The sequence below is a fragment of the Phalacrocorax carbo genome, chromosome 4 (assembly GCF_963921805.1).
Source record: "Phalacrocorax carbo chromosome 4, bPhaCar2.1, whole genome shotgun sequence".
Classification (NCBI taxonomy): Eukaryota; Metazoa; Chordata; class Aves; order Suliformes; family Phalacrocoracidae; genus Phalacrocorax; species Phalacrocorax carbo.
Window position 1 is genome coordinate 84,332,616 of NC_087516.1, and position 8,773 is coordinate 84,341,388.

The following is an 8,773-nucleotide window of genomic DNA, read 5'->3' on the forward strand; positions in this document are numbered from 1 at the left end:
GTTTCTTTACCTCCTCTGCCAAAATCATAGTTCTTTTTATGTGGAGTCTGGATCTTTGGTCTAGCAACAACGTTCGGAACTGTTGCTGCTGTTGTTGTTTTGCATAATAGAGTGAAGCTCAAATGTAGTGTGAGATTGGTGCCGAGCAGCTCCGTCCTGAGCTGTAAGCGGAATCACAAGAAGAGTTATTGTTTAATACAAAATATAGTGCGTTGAAAAGAAAAGTAATTTTCCGCCACAATCTGAAGTTCTTTATTCTTAATTGTCACAATGGGATGCTTTGGTGTAGTTAGAAACTTTTCATATTCTGTGAAATGAAATAACGATGAGTTAGGTGTGGTTTTATGGAGAGGCATCGGCAGCCTTGCATTCTCTGACTGGAAGTGGTTTCGTGGAAGGCCAGCTGTCTGAGAACCCCAGCAATGGCGGTAACTGAGCCCCACTTGTGAATTTGGTAGCTGTACGGTAAAGTATCGGCTCAGAGAACACAACAACGCTTCGCGAACTCTTAAGTTGGTGACTCCAGCAGCAGCCTTGCCAATCTAGCTGCATCTTCAAAGCTGAAAGAAGGAAATGGGGGATGGTACCGCCACCTTAATAGCTGACCCCTATCTCGTGTATAAAACAGGATCCCCAAGCAGCATACAGCTTGGTCATTAGGTGTTCTTCTTTTGGCCATCAGTGAAAGAGGTTGTAGGGAAAAATTCTCCATTAACTCTAACGCCCTACATACAGAAAAGAAATCAGATTAAAAATTAAGAAAACCTTTGGGCAATTCTCTGCAAGGCAGGCAGGGACAAGCAGTGCAGGCCAAGCCACTGTTCCCACTGCAAAGAAAACAAAAACACAGGTGCTGAATGTACTGAAGCCATGCAGATTAGCCCCGTGTGCAGTATACGCTCTTTACAAGAACAAAAAACATCACTCTCGTTATTTGGCTATTGTTTGCTAGAGGCATGTTTTATTTCAGCTCAACTCCAAGCAGAGTTATTACAGATCCCACAGCAGAAGTTCTCTGTGATGAGAGAAACATGTGATCTCCGGGCCCTAGAGGAAAAATTATGCTGGGAAGGCACCTTCATCAGGAAGGCTGATGCTGGCCACCTGAGCAAACACCCAGTCTAGCGAGCGTAAAAAAGCGAGCATAATGGATATATGTAGTGGCTGTGCACAGGAGCGGCTTGGTACAAGTTTCTCACCGTGACCTTGCCTAGCAAAAGGAAGGTTTTCTGTACACATCTCTAAGACCAAGGGCAAGGATGTTCGAAGAGAGCAAGCACCGCTTGGCTCCCCAGTAAAAGCGGAGAGTGATTTTCGGTTTGCGTAGTGCGATTCCAAGCGCTGCTGGCTGATGTGCTGTTTAGTGTTCTCCTGTGCTGGTTATAAACTTCACGGTGTTGTACGTGGGAATGTGTGTGTATAAGGGACGTAGAGGAGTGATTTGGCTTAGGATAAGTGGGTCATTCGGAGTTGACTGTGGAGGCTTCTGCTGACTGTGTCACAAGAGCGAATCCAGTGAGACTAGACAAGGTTTCTCTGGAGTGATGGCTTCTGGGGGGCAGGATGACACACCTTAGCCAGAGATTATGGGTCTACTAAGAGTCAGGGTGACTATGTGGGGTTGGAGACGTGCTGCTGGGAGCAAAGCTGGTGTCATTGACCCGAAGGCTTGGTGGCGGGAGCCCTGCCAGAGCAGAATACACAGAAGCCCATCTGAGACGGGCAAACAGATGGTGCAGAGGGCTGGTGCGAGCCAGCCGAGGTGGAGCTGCAGGAGGGTATTTGCCAGATGACAGCGAGGAGAGCTGGATGGAGGAGCTGCAGCAGCGGAGATTGCTTTTGTAAGTAAATTCTGGAAAGCCTGAAAGCCAGGCAGCTAATCAGCGCAAGTGTGGGACTGGCCTTCACATGCTGAACAGATTTGGCTAATATCTCTTTGTTATGCAAATACGTAATTATTTCATTTCCCCCAGAAGGAGTATTTGCGGTTTCCTCTTCCCCAGGACTTCCGAATGCTTGTGTGGAGGGAACAAATAACTGTGAAGTTACCAGGTATGTGCATTGCATGGCAAGCTCTGAAAAAGTGGAAACCTGGAAGTTTTTGGTGGAGGTTTTAAATAGCACTTTTGAAAGGGCTTGCTGGAGGGTGGTGAGGCTGGCCCTGACAATGGCACAGGAGTTGCTCATCATTTAAATAAACTTAATTAAGATTGCACGCCCAGGGCTAAGGAATAAAAAGTCTAGGTTGCGTCACAAACCGGAGACTCTGTGGTGGATTGGGATGGAGCTGCTGGAGCCCAGCAGGGAGGGGGCAGGATCTGCAGACCCGCCTGGCGCTGCACTGCCTGTAGCTCGGAAGGTTGATGCTTGCGGGTAACCTATGCTCCCTGACGCAGACAAGAACAAATGAGAAGCACTGTCTGACCCTCTCTTTCTTATAGTACCATCGTAGAATAAGTATAGGTGGGTGATCAGCCTGGAAAGTCCAGTCCTGCCCAGCTGTAAGGCAAGGAACCTTTGCCTTACTACAGGGGAGAAAGGCAGTCGGGCTGTCTTATGCGTAGCCGGATTTTTAGATAGTTTCAGTTTGATTTTGCCCTAAATATCTGCCTCCAAGTGCATCCGTAGACTCACACGCGTCCACATGTACGCACCAGTTGGACTTTGCTGCCTACTTCTAGAGCAATGTTTTTTGACCTCTTTGCATTTTCCCTGTTTCTTAATAGAAGGGGGAGCCAAGAAGGAAAAAAAAAAATTACAGATTTTCTATAGCAGTCCAAATTCTTATCACAGCTCCGCAGATGGAAATCTAGAGTGACTGGACTGGATAAGGATGGAGTCACTCCATAATCACACCGGTGTGTATGCAGAATTTGTCCCATGTGGATGGTTATTCTTTTTGTCTGTCTGCATGTTTTGTAGCTGTTCATGCCCCTGCAGCTGTTTTGTGTAGAGACCTGCCCTCCAGACTGACTAAGACCTAATTTGTACATACATACCAAAATGATTTGTATGCTGTGCAGAAAGGCAGATGAGTTTATATGGATATTCCAAAGAAGTGATTTAGGAAGTTGAACAGTGTTTTGAGATGTGGAGCCTGTCAGTATATCATACTGAAATGTTTGCCTTGTTTTTATAAACACAGGAAAGGTAGGTGAGCTTTTGTTTCACGCTTGCTTTGATGATTATGGCATTGAGCTGCTACGTTTGGCACACCAAGACAGAAAAAAGTAGGAGGGGAAATAAGAAATTAACACCGCATTTCACAGAATCACAGAATGGTAGGGGTTGGAAGGGACGTCTGGAGATAATCTTGTCCAACCTCCCTGCTTGAGCAGGTACGCCTAGAGCAGTCATCTCCATTAAAAATGCAAAATCTGTAGAGTGTTTCTGCACCAAGTTCAGACTAGATCTCATTCTGCTCAAATCATTTTTACTGCTGTTGCATCGATGTTAGGGCTCAGTGGATTCTTTAACCCTTCTTAGCATTCTAAATTACTTGGTTTGCCTTTACCAGTAGAAGACTCAAAACGTCGATCAGGGTGCACATCAGCTGTCACCAGATGGACCCATGTTCAGGGACAAGTTCAGGTGTTTCATTCCCCTGAGTTTCTCTTCAGGCGTAACTGGGATCAGTTCTGCTGACAGCTGAAAAGCTGAGACGTTAAATTTAGGAACTGTTATTAACAATTTTTGCACTTGCTAAGTCAAAAGTGTACAGAAGGAAAATCATTACAGCTTAAATCACTGAAGTCATACTAGTTTACTTGGCGAGTAAGCATCTTCTTAAGAGTCATGGAAAAAAAAAACACCGTCAATCTTTTAAGCATGGCTACTATACGAGGGTGAATCTTGGCTGTGCATGTAACACCGAAATCAATCAAGCCCTGTAGTTTGTGTCTGCCGAGGGTCTGGCCCAAAGAAAAGACCTCAGTATGCAGATTTCACTGCGTATTGAGACAAAGCAAACACAAGCTTTAGCCTCAGTCAGTCGCCGAGAGGTGCGGTAGTCTCCTGCAGCTGTCCACTTATTACTGGCCTCCAAGTGGAGTCTGTCCTGTTAACGTCACCTCTCTGAGCCTGGTCATTTAAGTAGTTTTTCAGCCATCCAGACGGTAATGTCCTCACTCGGATATGGTGATTTTGTCAGAGGTGGTGGTAAAACCCTGGCTAAAGGCGAGGTAAATGTCATCCACTGGTCTCCCTGATCTGCAAGTCCAGTCAGTTTATCACAAAAAGCAGTCAGGTGGGCCGGGCGTGATTTGCCTGTGGCAAATCCGGGCTGACTGTTCCCAGTCACTTTCTTCTGCCTTGCATGCCCCAAAATGTGTCCCGAGAGGACACGCTCCATGATTTTTCCCAGAGACTGAAGTGAGACTCTCTGGTCCTCGACTGTTGGTACACCTCCTCTTGACTGTGTAGCTCTGAAGGATCAGGCGGAGGAGCCTTTTTTCCCCCTGCGCCCCTGCAGCCCCTGGTCTTTCCTGTACCAGGGCACGGTTGAGCTGTTCAGGAGCTGCTTTACACCAACAGGCGACAGTGATTAGGTTCTGATACTCGGTGATCCGTTGCATAGCCTGAGGTCATACCGGATGAAACGGAGTCTGGACCTCCCGTTATTGTGGGAGGAGATTCAGATCTGACCTTTTCATTTGGCCATTTTGGTAGAAAAGATTAAAATGTCAGAGCAGCACCACGGCCATCCTATTTCTTCCTTCTTTCCAAAACAGAGCTAGTGGAGTCTCTTTCAAGGAGCTCGCCATTTACTTTTTGAAAGAGCGCTACGCTGGAAGCACATGAAATTGCTGCCGCGATTAAAATGCATATTAATTTTGTCAGAGAATGAAGCGCAGTAGTAAAATGTATCAGTAAATGCTGACTTCGCTGTGTTATTAAGTATATTGGCCCTATGAAACTTGGCCAATCAGTGCAACCAGGCTAGAGCACCCATCTGCTGCACTTGGAGCAGGACTCAGGCCACAGAGTATATTAAGAAAAACTGCAGCACTACATTTCCATTCTGGAAGCAGCGCCAGTGTCAAAATATCTACTGAAAACCAAACCACAGGTTCTTTCCGTAGCCCTTGTTGCTGTTTGTAAAATGTTAAAGAAACTTGAGCTGAGAAGATGCCCGTGGAGAATTTCAGATGGGGACATAATCAGATTCCAAACTAACCAACTGTGGTTTATTTCAACCAAAATATTGCATTTGAAATGAAACCATTTTCTCACTTTTCCAAATCCCTTTGCCTACCTCTCGGTGTTTTAATACATCCATGTCTTAGCAGTAAACATTGATAGATAGAAAGAAGACAAACCATAGCTGAGAGGATAGCAGAGTTGCTTCTGCCAACTCATCAAAGGCCATTAAGTGTGCGAACCAGTAGCGATGAATATTCATCAGTTGATGAAAGATTTTCTCCCCACAGTCATCAAGTTCAGATACTCTTTTCAGAGGCAGGGACTGCTGTTTGTGGGCCAAGATGTGTATTTTCAAAAGTGGGCACTAATCTGGAGAGCCTCTTTGCCACGTATTCACCTGGATGCCCCTGAAGAGGAAGGCTACAGAATCATCTGGGGGGGCTCACGATCTAACTCAGGACCATTGTTCCATCCTCTGAAGTTGAAAGTCCCAGCGGTACAGCTCCAAGGGGGTCTTTGCAGTTGCACAGACAGCAAACTGGCTGACTAAAAGCCTACTGTTGAGTGAGGTGAATAGCGCTTCAGATCCATCTCCTCGCATTAATGAGAAGGGCGTCGTGGACACCCGGCTAGAAAAGACACCTAAAGCTAGGTGTCTTAATCTCTACAAATATGCAGCATTCATAATAGTGAGTGCTTGTGGTGGTCCCCTGTTAAAATTCCAGAAGTACCTGAAGTGGTTGAAAATAGCAGGTCCGCTCACTCCCAATTTGGCACATCGCCCTGCACTTATGCTGTAGTAGTTCAGAGAAGCTTGAGGGGGGAATCAGTCTTACTCCACTTGAATAATAACTTGACTTGCGCTGAAACCTGGTACTTCCTTGCGTATTTGCTGAGTGCTGGCTGTGTGAACTAAGAGTCCCAACGCAAGCTCGTAGCCAGGAGTATTTTCTGTGTGGTGCTGAGTGCACATTTAATATGTGCTTCAAAACCTGCAATAAGAAGATGGATTAAAAAAATCACCCTCGTGGATTATCAGCTGCTTAGTTTCAATTAAGCACAGCTTCTTCCTGCCAAAACATGGTTCGCTTGCTAGATCAGGACCAGCAGACTGCATGTTTCAGTCCCTTTCTTACACAGAACGGTGAGACCTGAGGGTGTTGAAATGGACTGGGAGCTTTCAGTGCAGCATCACTGTCCACGCTTACATCTGTAGCACACTTACTGGGTGTGCATTGTCCTAACAGAAACAGTAATGCTGTCTCAGTCAGTAATACTGGGACAGTTCCCAGTTCCGAGGCAGTCATGCCACCAAAATGACCGTGGCAGCTGGGATTAGCTGGTTTCTTGTTGGTCAACCACAGCAGAAGGCTTACAGAGAAGAGAGGTCATGAAGATTAAACCACCCCAAAAAGAGAGATACTCCTTTCAGTTCAGGGTAGGCTCTGGTTTTGCATAGTACATTGCTGAAGTGCTGTGTGGTTAGCCTGATATTTATTATTAGACGAATTATGGAGCAATTTTAGCATGCACGAGGGAGCAGGATGGAATGACAAGCCTGGACTCTGCTTATACTGATATGAGTGTTAAACCGTCCTGCTGGGTTTCATGGGGACAGGAATATTGCATAAGGGAATAATTCATCTGCTGTGAAAACGGTCACTAAAGACCAGAACAAGGGCAGATTCTTCAATGTCATCTGCCCCTCAGTGCCCCATGAGAGCAATGTAAAGAGGGGGAGGATTACCTGCAGGGAGGGGAGCTCTCTGCTGCAAAGCTGGGGGGAGCAGCTACTCCCCTGTTTGGCAGGGTACCTGAAGGAACTTCCCCGCTTGTCTGTATTGTGCTCTGGCATGGCTGTGGGAAGCGGTAAAGCTTAAGAGTCCCCTCCCCTCCTACCACAGCCCCAGCAAGCTAACGCTGATTCAGGGCTTGCTTGCTGCAAGTTAGAAACGGTACAACACTGAAAGATGCAAAGCAAGCTCACACGTATTAATATCTCCACCCAAAAAAAGCGCAGGGATAACAAGTCATTGAGCTATCACTCATTAATGGAGAATTTAGCGAAAAATTAAATGGAAGTCAGTGTCCCATTGCGAATGTCCTTGATCTGTTTAACTGGTCTGGATCCTTTTCCCTCCGTTTCCTATTGAGATTGGGTAGGGCAGCAGTGTAACGCAGCCATGTTTGGCAATGCTGGTTGCACAGTCCTTTCACCAGGCGTTCGGTCTAACAGTGCTGGGTGACCTAGGCAGCCTGGACATTATCACAGCATGTCCTTTCCCTGTTACAGCGATGCCCAGTCCACTTGTGAATTACTTCTTTCCCCTTCCTGCCCTGTGCCGTAAAGGCTATATGCAAACACATTATTATAGGGTTGTAGAAGCAGCTGGAATCTGAACATGATCTAAATAACCTAGTGAATTTGATCTTTCAGATTCTTTTACCAAAGCCAAAAAGCAGAGTGTGCCTCCCAGTTAGAAATACTGCATCTGCAAGAGGAAGGGGTGGTTTCAGTGGCATTCACTGATGCTTGCAGTTAAAAAGGTTTACGGTCCGAACGGTTGTTTTGAGGGCGAGTCTGTGGGCGCCTCTGCCTCTCTGATATCAGTAATGGAAGCATCCTGCCCCTCTGTCAAGGCTGGGAACACAGCTTTGACATTGCACGTGACACCAGTACAGTTATATATAGGGCTTCAGGGGCCTCTTCTTTCTCGTGGAAATCAGCACAACCTTCTGAAACCTGCAGGGTTAAACCGTAAGCTCTCCAGGACACAGTCAATATTTTTTTCTCCAAACAATGATACGCTCGCTAGTGATTTGCGGCGCTTCCGTGGAGAAAATGGAAAAGAAATAGTAGGGAAGTGCAAAAGCACCATTATCTCAGAAGTCAGGTCTGAGAGTTTGCCAGTTTTTATTTACTAATGAGGAGTAACTCCTTACGTGTACTCGTTTCGTTCAGTCACAGTGCTCTGTTGTTCAGAAATCTCATGGCCAGTTGGAGCTAAGGATATCGTTTTAACCTTGGGAGCCACAGAACTGAGTGCAGTGAGCGTCCCGCTGTGTCACACGGACAATCCCTAAGGCAAGGGGTATTTTAAACCCCATGGTTCTTCTGCAGCGCACTCAAAAAACTGCAACGGCCTTCTAAGAAGGGGGATTCGGAGAAGGCACCTAGTGCCCCGAGAAGTCACTTCTCTCTGCCTCACGCCAAGTGTCCTCTTTGTCTCTGCTCACTGGCTGTAATAGGATTGTATAGGGCTAGCTTTCTGTTTTAGACACTTAACTTAAATAACTGCAGTCAAGTGGCAGGGCAAGGCTCTGGGAGACAAATTCTAAATTAATTTTGCATAAAGAAGGGCTTTTTGCTAACACTTAAAAGGTTTTAAATAAAAGCTCAGCAATAGGGTGCTTGAGCTTCCATGTTGAACTTAAGTGAGTTCTTGTCTGATCCTCCTTTGCTTGAGTATGGTGTTAGATACGTGCTGTCTCTTCAGTATTTTTTTTTTTTTTTTTTTTTTAACCAAAGTCGTTCTTCATTTACAGTGGCCCAATCTCAAGAGTCAGCTGCAGTCTGGGAGGTGTGTTGGATATGCAAAACATCACATTCTTAGGGCCAATTGCTTGGTGC